Source organism: Hyperoodon ampullatus, assembly GCF_949752795.1.
Source record: "Hyperoodon ampullatus genome assembly, chromosome: 12".
In the NCBI taxonomy this organism is placed as follows: Eukaryota; Metazoa; Chordata; class Mammalia; order Artiodactyla; family Ziphiidae; genus Hyperoodon; species Hyperoodon ampullatus.
In genome coordinates, this window is record NC_136925.1 from 49,567,379 (window position 1) to 49,580,247 (window position 12,869).

Below are 12,869 nucleotides of genomic sequence, written 5' to 3' on the forward strand. Positions count from 1 at the left end.
TTACACTCATATCCACTTACAAAACTTTAAAACCAAGTATATATGGGCTCTCTAATAACTCATGCCCTGTGCCTTGAACTTCGAATTCATATATCTAATTGTTTACTTGAACTTTCATGTAGATGTCTAATAGATACTTCCAATATAACATGCCTCAAACTAAACTTTCAACAGACCACAAACAATACATAAATGAATAGTAAGTAAATAAATAAAGCACCTGCTCTATTTGTTGCCTTTTATATCCTTTCTTACAGACAGCATTAATTCCATCAGAAAAGTCTCACTGGCTCTACAGTTACAATGTGTCCAGAATTTGACTTCTTCCACCATGTCTACTATTACCACCTTGATATGATCTACCATAATCTCTTGCCTGGATTAGTGAAATCACTTTCAGTTGTTTTATCAAAAAGAGATCATGGATGCTATATTCTCTCATTCTTTCATATTTTGGATGGTCTGGTATCTATAATTGAACAAGAAACTACTTTCATTCCCTCAATGTAGAAATTGCTCAGTTGTCTTGTGACATTGACTAAATTGTTCCTCATTCATCTTGTCTCTAAGCGACTTGTTTTATTTGACCTGGATGCCTGAAGAGCTCTTTGTAAATGCAGTTCAATAAGTTAAAAAGGATATGTCTTAATGCTGATCATTCTATACCAAGATTTCCCAGAAAAATAAAAGTTCCTTTGATTTTCAAACTCAGTTCTCCCTTTATTTCAGGGAAATTATTAAATTATATTTTTGTTAATAGTACCTCAATTTTTGGGGACTCTGCTAACAATTATTTGGCTTCTCTATATTTTTTTTAACCACTGTAACCTCTTTGCCTCTTTTTTCTTCATTTATTCTCATTACACCACACCTTTCCTCTGACTCTGAAACTCAATTTTAAACAATATATAGTCTATTGCATTATATATATAATATATATGTTAGTTCTATAATCAAGTCATTCTGATATATTATTACATCAATGATTATTATGCTAAAATAAGTTTTATAACTTCTATAGCAAAATCACCATTTTTTTTTCTTTTCCTTGGGTAACATTTGTTTACCCTCTGGGATTTTTGTTATCTTTTCCTTTTCTTTATTTTTTTTCTAGAAAGTTTGTTTAATTGCTACACTACATATCTTCTTCTTTCTCATGCTTAATATTAGCAACTTAGTCCAAAATTTCTATTTTCTCCTATGTAATGAGGGTGAATTTTCCTCGACACTGGTCACTCTTTACCTGATAGCTGGTTGACACACTCTCCTGAGTTACAGTTTGAGAATTGGAGTTTTGCTGTTATATGTACTTTTGGTATTTTAAAGGTGTGGGCAGATTAGAGATAAAAATCTGTATTGTTTGAGTGCAGGCTTTTTTGAACAGCCAGGTCCCTGCTCTCTCTTTTGAGATTTTGTTAAGTGTCTTTAGCAGAATTCAGTTCACTGAGTTCAAGTGTATATCATTCTGGTGGAAGGATCCACTTGGATTTTTGATCATTCTCCTGGAACACAGTGACCCCTGGTGGCTTTTCCTACCTCTGCTGAGAGCCTGATAACCTGCTGGTAGCATAGAGAAGATTCTGTTCTTAAAGAGCTTTTCTCAAATTTTCTCTGTGCTGCCTAATTATCCTCTCAATCTGCTTTTCTAAGTATTTTTAGAATGTTTTCAATTCATCCTCTTTTCTCTTTATGGCATTTGAGAAACAGAGACAGGGATGAGGATTAAACTGCTTCATACCAGAATCAGTTACTTTTCAAAATTTTTATTATAAGGTTGAATTACTTTGCATATTTGGATGCTGCTAGTGAATTCTTTCTGGTTATGCCAGAGAATGGAGGTTGTCTACTCTCATTACATCTTCTTCATTTCTTCCCTAGTAGTAGAACATTTGCTCTATTATTGTATACATGACTTCTTAGAATAGAAATTACATATGCCAGCATCTGCTCTAGCTAAGTGTAGGCATGTAACTAACTTTTGGTTAATAAAAAGTAAGAAGAGTTATTTTCTGGCACATTTTACTAAACCTCCTTAAAAGACAGTAGACATGCTCCCTTTGCTATTTTCTCTCCTCTTCATCCTGCTGTGCTGGCCTAATACACGGAGATGATGGATAGAACTCTAGCCACCAATTTAGAACCTGAGAGGAAGAGTCACATTTTAGGAATGAAGGAGTCAAAAGCTGGAATAAGCCTGGGTCATTGGCAGTTCCAAGAACCCACCAGAATTCTCTTATATGTGAAAAATAGACAGTACATTGTTAAATCTAATACTATTGGGGGCTTTTTATCACATGGAGTTAAACGTAATCCTAAATAATAGGCTAGTTTTAGTCTTTTTGGTTAATTGTTTCAAGTATTGGATAAGTGGAGATTCTGTGATCCAACTTTGTTCCTCCATTATCATCTAGTGCTTTTTTTTTTTTTTTTTTTTTTTTTTTGCGGTACGCGGGCCTTTCACTGTTGTGGCCTCTCCCGTTGCAGAGCACAGGCTCCGGACGCGCAAGCTCAGCGGCCATGGCTCATGGGCCCAGCCGCTCCGCGGCACGTGGGATCCTCCCAGACCGGGGCACGAACCCATGTCCCCTGCATTGGCAGGCGGACTCTCAACCACTGTGCCACCAGGGAAGCCCCTAGTGCTTATTTTTTAAGCCAACATTTGTGTGGTGATTTGTTATTTTAAAAGTATTTCATATATATGTAAATTTAAATATATGTATATTGTATACATACATAATTTTTGTTAAGCTTTCAAACTTTTTGACATAGTTTGTCATAAAATGTCTTTTTTCATTCCTCATATTTTGTTTATTTGTGTCAGCTCATCACAAAATTTGTCTATTTTTAAATTTTTCAAAAAATAAACTTTTGGCTTTTTCCATAACATTTTAATTTTGTTTCCTTTTTCATTAATTTCAGTTCTTACCCTTATTGTCTCCTTTCTTCTACTTTCTCTGGATTTATTTGACTCTTTTATCTTTAGTTTCTTAGTTTAGGTTCCTAGCTCATTAATTTTTAGCCCCTTCCTTTTCAATTTTGCTACTGAAATTAGAATTTTTCTTTAAGATATCAATATTGCTCTGACCACATATTTTGATATGTTCCAGTTTCCTTGTTATTTAGTTACAGTTATTTTAAAATTTTATTATGATTTCTCCTTTTACCTATGAGTAGTTTAGAAACTACTCATAGGTGTGTGTGTGTGTTTTAATGTCTAAACATGAAGGGAGGGGCAAATTTATATTTTGTCACTGATTTCTAAACAAGTTGTACTATGTTAAGAAAACAGGGCCTAGTGTTATACTAATGTTATTAAAATATGTAGATACTTGATCTGTAGCCAGGCACACGGTCATTTTGTTAATGTTTGTTCTGTTACATAATTGTTACATAGCAGGTTCTATATAAGTAGGGTTTCCATAGGACCAATTGGCCTAGGTGAATCCTCGTTATGCTTATTGCCCCAATGTAATCATTTATAGCACCCCTCTCACTCACAGAAGTTTACTATAAATTTTTTGGTTGTAAACACTATACTATTATAAAATCAAAAATAAACTCGTACTTATCAACTGTGAAATTCAAGTCTTTGGTATCGTAACTAATTTTTTTGCCATTTGATCTCCTGATAAATGAGAGAGATTTCTCTCCCACTATGGTGATGCACTTAGCAATTTCTTCCTGCAGTTCTATTCATTTCTTCTTTATTTATGTTAAAAATATTTTATTAGATATATAGATGTTTACAACTGTCATAGCTTTCAAGTGGGTTGAACCCTTTTCTTTTTTCATTGACTGATTTCTCTTACTAACTCATTTTTGTCTTTATTAGCTATTTTAGCTAAAAAAAATAATAATAACTAGCCACAAAGCTTTACAATAGTTTGCATTTTCTTGTTTTACGTTTTTTTACTTTCTAACTTTTGTTTTATGTTTTACATGAGGCAAGTCTAAAAAAGGATACCTATGTATTTAAGGTTACCACTCAATAAGAGACAAAGACAAAACTCAAAACCAAGTCAGCTGATTCAAAATTCCCTGTTGCCATCAATAATAACCACGAACATTGATTCAGTGCCCAATTGAGCCAGGTACTATACTAAAAGCTTTATATATAATATATATGCATACATATATACATACATACATATACATATATATTATCCCTGCTATTTCCATTAAACTCTAGTCCTTCTTCAGATCATACATATTAGTATGTGATTGATGTTCTAATATAAATGTAATGATAAATAGAAAAACAAGGGAATCATTTGAAGGTATTTTCTTTCTTGTACCAGATAAATGGTGTATTATGAAAGCAGACTGAAGGAGAAATTAATGGTTTTAAATCTAGGTTAGATGTACACATGATTTCTTCCATTTCCAGCTGTTGTTGGTGAACACTTTAGGTTAGCCTGTCTGCACTTTGGCACCTCTTAGATAGGAAAAACATGTGTGTATTGCTATTTTTGAAACTGCTAAGAGTGATAGGGACAGTCCCCTGGTGAGAAACTCATCAGAAATTCAACTCCTTTATTTAACCTACAATCTCAGCCATTTATGAAACTGCTGGTTTTATATCAGAGCCTCAAATGATACTTCTCAGGAAGCTGCTCCAAAGGCCAGATCCCATGGAACTAGAAGGATTCTTTTCTTTTTCCTTTCTTCCCTTTTTTAATTCTATGTTTAGATTAGACCTGATTTGTAATTGGAATACGACTCTCTCTGCAAAACAGTCATCGCATTTACTTAGTAACAGCACAGCTGCTACCCCACACGGCTGCTGGGTGACTGCAGGTCGATTGTCCCCCAGACCCTAAAATCCCTTCTGTCCAAGGCAAGAAAGCTACAGAACTTTTTCACTAGCTCATTACTGAGGTTGTTTTGTTAGGTTCCTACTTGAACCTTACCTTATTCACTTATTCAACAGACTTTATTCACTGAGCCCCTTCTGTGAGCTAAGCACTACTCACAATCTAGTAGGAAGACAGGCAAGGAATAACAATGAGTTAAAAAAAAATAGAGAAGTATAACATCAGAGGCAACACAGAGTAATATAAATAGAGTGAATCCTCTAATATACCAGTTATCCTGTGACTGAGTTCTCTACCTATTACCTATGCTCATCTCCGGTATCCCCACTGTAGGAAGTCGCGACCAGTTATTGGATGTTCCCATTTACCTTGCTGCACTTGAACCAATATTCTCCTTCACTCCTGCTCTTAGATGCCTAAGTAATCGTTGTTAACAGTAATCGTTGTTAGGGCAGTGACCATGTCTGTCTTGCTTAACCCAGTGTTCTCAGCAGCTAGCAGAGTACATGTGGTTACATGGTTACATGTTTAATAAATATCTGCCCAGTATATAATCAAAGAATAATCTTAGAAATGGCATGAACCATTGCTAAGCACTCAAATCCCATCCTTTCCCAGCCCACACCACCACATTCTCATGTGGCGTATCTCCATTTGGGCTCACATGCCTGTGTGGCTACACCTGCTGCCTGGCATGCTCCCTCTTTTCCATTCTCTAACTCAGTGGCTCCTTTGAGATTCCCATATCTCATCTTCTACCTGACTCTGACATGTTCCTTAAAGATTCAAAGCTGTGGGAACACAAAGCCTGCCATGGAAGACAGCCAGATCTTCTGGGAAGAAAATAGCATACTAGTAGGTATTTTGACAGTGCTGCCTTTGTAAATAATAAGTGATTTGACATTCAAGACTATTTAAGGAGGTGTGTATGGAAGAAGAGTCAACTGCCAGGGAGGCTTAATTAGCACAAAGGTCACAGCTGTGCTGCACATATTTTTGTAAGATACCATATCTAATTGTTAGGCAGTTAGATTGTGCTTATTTCAGACTGCTGGGGTTTTTTGCCTTAATGAGACAGTGCAGTGCATCTTCACAGATCACTGACCATTGTTTGAAGCATTGTGATGATAACTGCATTTAAAGTTATTGAGCTTGAGTTTAAATAAATTACACAGAGGTCAAAGAACACATATTTGGTGTTCTATAAACAGCCAGAACCAGCGAATCACAGCCTCTGAGAGAAAGAAAAACATTTTAAGAAAACTCATACTCTGCATCTCACTGCTGGGTTTTTCTTTAGGCATTCCATTATTTTGTAAAAATAAATGATTTTTGTAAACGAACCCTGAAACTCTTCTATAGGTTACATGAAAATTTTCATATATCTTTTATTTTACTAGGTTAGGACTAAGTAATATGTACTGAAACTCAGTTGGCCAAATACTTGGAATTATAAGGCTAAACAGTAAGGATATTCCATTTATTTTCAAGTAGGTAAAAAAGGAAACCCATCACTGAAACATGCTTACATAAATGCTGTTACTTTCTATAGATTAAAGATTATAGTTTTGTGAAAATCATCATTGTCATTTTTGTAAACCTTGTTTTGGTATATTCCCAATTTATATATTAAGCACAGTTAAAATTAGATAATGACATTTAAATAAACAGTATCTTTATTAAAGGAAGGTGGGTGAATGGGTAACTGAGCGCCAACAATTTGATGGACTTTATTTTAGAAGCTTCCATATATGATCCTATTTACTCTGTACCACAACATTATCATATTAGTGCCATTATCCATATTTCAAACGTGAGGAAACTGAAGCACAGAGAGATTAAGAAACATGCCTCAAATTATACAGCTAGTAAAAGAGAGTCCCATGATTTAAATTACGAGGTGTGGGCTCCTTCTACTTGATCCCATTCTTTAAATTTCAAATTTTACTAAATGATACATTTAGGAAATCTCAGATAATCTAGAAAAAATATGCTATAATTATTATTTAAGTAATATAAATACTGTAATAGTTAATGGCACCATTATAGTCTGTCATCTTACAAGATATTTATTAACATACAAACAAACACACATATATATCTGGCTTACCAAAATGTTACAAACAAATTTGTGGCAGATGCTGTAAACTATGTCACTTAATTCCTTTCCCTGTGTCCTCTATAATATAGGCTAAAAAATTAAAATACTGAACTTTGCAGTACTCCTTACTAGTAGGAGTAGTCATATGACTCAGTTCTTGTCAAGGAAACATAAGTACAAGAGTGAGGGTTCTGCATCTTCTCCTTCCCTTTCCTACTTGCCTGGAACAGATACATGAGGCTGGAGTTGCAGCTTTCACCACTAGGATGGTAGCCCTGGAAATCAGAAGGAGTCTGATTTCTGAATGACGTTGAATGACATTCTGGTTCACATTGGTGAACCATTGTGCCAGCCATACCTTTAGATTCAAGATATAAATAAAGTTCTATGTGGATACATACTGAAGACTAATTTCAGTTAGAAGTAGCTCAATAAATCCCTAACTGATACAATCCTCACTGTGCTGACTTGGCCTATGGATTCAATAGTAATTGTTATCAAAACTAAGTTTGGGGGTTAGTGTCCTGACATAAAATTCAAGCTTAATTAACATACATATTCTCTTACTTGAATTAAGTGATTCCACATCCTTTTTGTCAAAATGGGTAATTTTAGGGCTTCCCTGGTGGCGCAGTGGTTGAGAGTCCGCCTGCAGATGCAGGGGACACGGGTTCATGCCCCGGTCCGGGAGGATCCCACATGCCGCGGAGCGGCTGGGCCCGTGAGCCATGGCCGCTGAGCCTGTGCGTCCGGAGCCTGCACTCCGCAAGGGGAGAGGCCACAACAGTGAGAGGCCCGCGTAACACAAAAAAAAAAAAAAAAAAAAAAAGGGTAATTTTATCCACAATGATATAGCCAAAAAGATTTAACAGATTTGTTTTTTATGCAGTCTCCAGTCTCCTAAAACAGCTATCTAAAAGTCTTTGCTGAAATTAGGGAAAGACCTTCTAACATACAGTTTAGGCAACATCTGATCCTAATGCCTGGTTCAATTAAACATTTGGTCTTTGATTCCACAATGGCTTACTCACAAATATATAGAGTCAACCATCAGGTTGGAGAAACACAGGATTGCCTTGCCCTCAAGCCTGGAATTAAGCAATGTTGCCAGGTGACCCTGCCCCTATTCTGAACTCTGAGCCCGTCATAACAAGTGTCTTTAAGAAGTTCGTTCTATGAAAATGGTTTTTGGCAAAGATAGTCTAAAGAACAGATATTGCTGGCCAATATTAGTCACCATGAATAGCCCAGGAACAATCAGGAGACTGAAGAGATCTAAATATTCTCCAATAAAATAATTACCATTGAAATTTCTCATCTAATTTTAATTTCCCAGTTGCTACTTACAGAAACAGTTGTACAACTTTGAAAGGAAAGATAATATATCTGTTCACAATGTTAGAAAAACAGACTCAAAACTATCCCCCAAACAGAAAAAAATATTCTAATAAGACTTTCTAATTCCAGGTACAATTTACTCTATCGTTCTAAGATTGTTAGAGCAGCATATATTCCTCTAATTCCCTAACAAAAGTTTTTTACACAAACTTTTATAGTGTCAGTGTCTACACTCAGTTATCTCATCTTTATTCCCATTAAGTTTAAATATTTTTGTTCCTGACTCTTCAGAACCTCCTCTCAACTGTCTAAGTAAATCAATCTTCCATTTTCATATAGTTCTAAACTGTATAGGGGGTGAGGAAATGGAAGAAGACAGGACAAAGAAGAGGGAAGATGAGAGAAGCCAGCAACAGCTGGGAACCAGCTGGGTCAACCTAAGGACTTTTAAGAACAGAATTAGATTATTCTAAGTGAAGATAAGAGCTAAATTTCATGGTCAGGTTAACATCATACATATTGGAGAGAGCACAGGACCCTAGGAATTCAAAAAGATTTCAATACTTTGGATTCCACTAACCATGGATAAAACTTCAAGCAACTTTAACTAAGTAATAATTCACTGGAAAGCTGTCCAGCCTTGGCCATGCACATGCTAGAGACAATCTTAAGAACTCATTTATCTCTCCTTATGATTACAAAAAAAAAATGTGTTTAAAATGCATGTGTGTGTAATTTTTGTGAAGAAATTAAAACATGGATATTACAGCTGTTATTTCACAGAATTCTAGATTTGAAAAAATGCATTAACTGACCCAGAAGTAGTTTATTTGGAAAAGTTTCTTTATAGTTATTTTGAGTAAAGAGGGTGTGCACTGAAATGTTTCAGTCTCAGGACTAACTCTGTGGCTGAACAGATAAGATTTAACACCTTCTGAAAGTCCCTTATATGAACAGCTGAGCTAAAATAAGTTAGACATTTTTAAAGAGATCAATTGCATTCACAGGAAAAATGTCATCTATAATTTTATGTATTCTATATGAGAGACTTGAAGACATAGGTTAAAAGATTCTTTTTCTTTAATGGGCAGAAATGTAAGAATTTCCAAAAATATCATGACCCAGCCCTTCAGTATATGCCTGAGTTGAAGTGTCTGGACAGTCTTAAGCCTCCAAAGAATATTAGATCACTGCAAAGATAGCTAAAAGATCAGATATGTTTCTCCCTGGGGTGTTAGAAAGGAAAATAATTTTTGTCTTTTTTTCTAAATACTTCTTATAATAAAATTGTAGCTGTATTAATGACAGATTACCTTTTAGTTGTAACTATAGCTTACATTCAAAAGGAATATGCATGATGACTACTAAAAAGCATAAAAAATAATACTGCTCTAACCACATTAATTGATAATGGATTATTACTTAAAGAATTAATCTGAAACTTTAGAAATCCAGATTTTAACTGAAAGGTAAAAGTAAATTATTAGGTCTACCGCTATCTACTTTGAATGCACTTTTAAAGGGATTAGGAACATTCTCTACTGCTGTTATTGATTATTAATAAGAATGAGAACCATATCACTAACTCCTTATCATTCTTCTTCATTTCATATTAAAAACAAAAAAATATAGTAAGAGAATTTTAAAATATGAAAGAATTTTAAAATAGATTTTCTAAGTAGAAACTATTTAAAAAGAAATAGTTTTAAAATAATAACAATCTAAGAATTACACACAAGTCTTCTAATATGTGAGATTACTTCACTTTGCAGAAGAGAAAGTAGTATCATAGAAAAAATACTTGACCTAGAAAAAAGTGTAGCTTTTTTCTTGAAATGCTTTTTAAAACCACTAGAACTGGTATAATTCAGTAATTTGTATTTCTGAAAGATTAATTTTCAGTATCTTGTCATTAATCTGATTTTGCTGTCACATTGTTGTTTGGTCCGTATTTACCTATCGCTATAGCAAAACTCATATTGAGTCCCTACATTATTCTAAAATGTCTTTCCTAATATAAATATCTTATAAAACAATTTACCCAGTATAAAGTCCCTAATTTATTCCTTCATTTATATAATTCTCTTACATACCAAATAGTATCTCAACTGGGTTTTGAGGCTTCCTTTATCTTTTTGCTATAACATTACAGTTTTTACTCTCCAGAGTAGGAAACACTTTTCTTCTTCCCACCCCTGCCAGTGTTTATCAATTCCTGCAGCTTCAGATGCCATGACTTGAACTAGGAAAAAATAAAAAACCAGAACTCTGCACTAGTCTATGAAATAAAAATATCCTTCCCTCAGCACTACCTCTGTTAACCATGAGCAAGGCTTTACTGAAGAAATAATAAGAGAATCAAAAGATGGTCTCGCAGAGATGAGACAGCCACACAACTGAGCTCTTCATAGTGCACATGCTCAGTAGCTGTTTAATAAATGGACAAATGGACAAATAACTGAAAATTAGGAAAATGTTGTGCTCCTACTCCTGCACTGAAAAAGAGGATAAAAATGTTTGTGGAATCCAAACTCATAGCATATTTTATTATAGAAACATTGTACTAAATTGTGGTTAAATGCTACTCATATTGTAGTACTTGTTAAATAAATTTTTATATGACAGTCTCAGCTTCTATACACTATTAGTTGAGTTTCAAATAAAGAATAAACACAGGCTATATACCAACTGTATTAGTCAGTGTTCCCCAGAGAAATAGAACCAATAGAACTACATATATATATATATATATATATATATATATATATATATATATATATATATATATGAATATGAGAGAGACAGAGATTGACTAACTCTTGGCTCATGTGATTATGGAGTCTGGCAAGTGAAAAATCTGCAGAGCCAGAGCCAATGGCCCAGTTTGAATCTAAAGGCTGACATACTGCTGTAGAACCAGGAAGAACCAATATCCCAGTTTGAAGAACATCAGGAAGGGGAATTCTCAAGGGAGGGTCAGCCTTATGCTCCTGTCAAGCCTTCAACTGATTGGCTAAGGCTCACCCACCTTTTGGAGGGCAATCTGCTTTACTCAGTCTACCAACCTGTATGTTAATCTCATCCAAAAACACCCTCACAGAAACACCCAGAATTTTTGACCAAATTTTGGGCACCCTATGTCCCAGTCAAGTTGACACATAAGATTAACCATCACACCAACTAAATAATAAGTCAGTAACTTAGCCTCTGGAATGTTCCACTTCCATGTCAGGAACAGTAGTGAAAATGTCAGAAGACCTAGTGTGAATACTCTGTCCATTAAGTATAAGCTGTATTATTTTGGGAAAAAGTAAACTTTTCTCTAAAAGTCTCAGTTTTTCATTTGTGGAATGCATGGTAGTTTAGCTGACATGTGTCAGTGGAATAACTAAAATTCCATAAGAAATTCCCAAATTCTATTTCTCTCATTTTAATATCTGTACGAATGTAGTGATCAATCATATAGAAAAACCATGAAAAGAAATTCAGCATTCAATCAAATTAAAAGTTTTAAGCCTTGCTATAAAGATATGTAACTATGCGAAAAAGCCAATAGAATATAAAATTCAAATTTGTTAATTTAACCATCTAGGTAGACATTACTCCTTGAGTAAATGGAAGACTTAGATAATGACATGACCCAAATCCTGAGATGCGAGTCAGCAGGCAATGATAGGACAACTAAACATAAGAAACATCAATTTCTTATAGTTGATAAGTGTACATTGTCTGGTTCAATAATTTCATTTGTTAGGCAATCTCAAACATCAAAGAAGGGATTCCCAGATATTATTTAGAAAGAAAAATGTTTCTTCAATGGATATGAATCTTTTAAAACATTTTATTGAAGTAAACTTTACAAAGAGAAAAGTCAGGGATATATATTTTTTTAAGTGCATGGATATTAATTGTGTCATTTGATGAGTTGTTATACATGCAACCACCCATGTAACCACCATCCCAATCAAGATATAGGACATTTTTATTGTGCCTAAAAGTTTCCTTTTGACCCCTTTCAGTTAACTGTCATTGCCACAGGAAACCAGTATTTTGATATCTATAATGATAAATTAGTTTTACCTAGTTCAGAGCTTCAAGTAAATCAAATCATATGGTATAGACTCCTCTTTACAGCTTCTTTTACTTGGTATAATGCTACTGAGATTCAACGATGTTGTTGAGAGTATCAGTATTCATTCTTATTGCTGAGTAGCAATCCATTTTATGAATCTGCTACAGTCTGTTTATCCACTCTTCTGTTAATTGACATTCAGGTTATTTTGGAGATGTCTCATCTTTTTTCAACATGTCCTTTTAATCTATATATTGAGTGAATGAAAGTTTTGTCTTAGCCTAGCAAAATAGAGTCACAGCCCTTAGGATTCCTTGAGCATAGTATTGTGTAAACTATAATTCTGGTCTTTGTAATGAAATTTGCTATCCTCAGAACTGTATATATACTAGAACTGTGTGTAATAAACTGATAAATTCAAGTCTTTGTGAAGCTCCTGTGGCCTGGGTCATCTAAACCAAATTGAAAACATTTTAAATTATACCTTCCATTTGTTTATTTTTGTTTTTATTTCCATTTCTCTAGGAGGTGGGTCAAAAAGGAT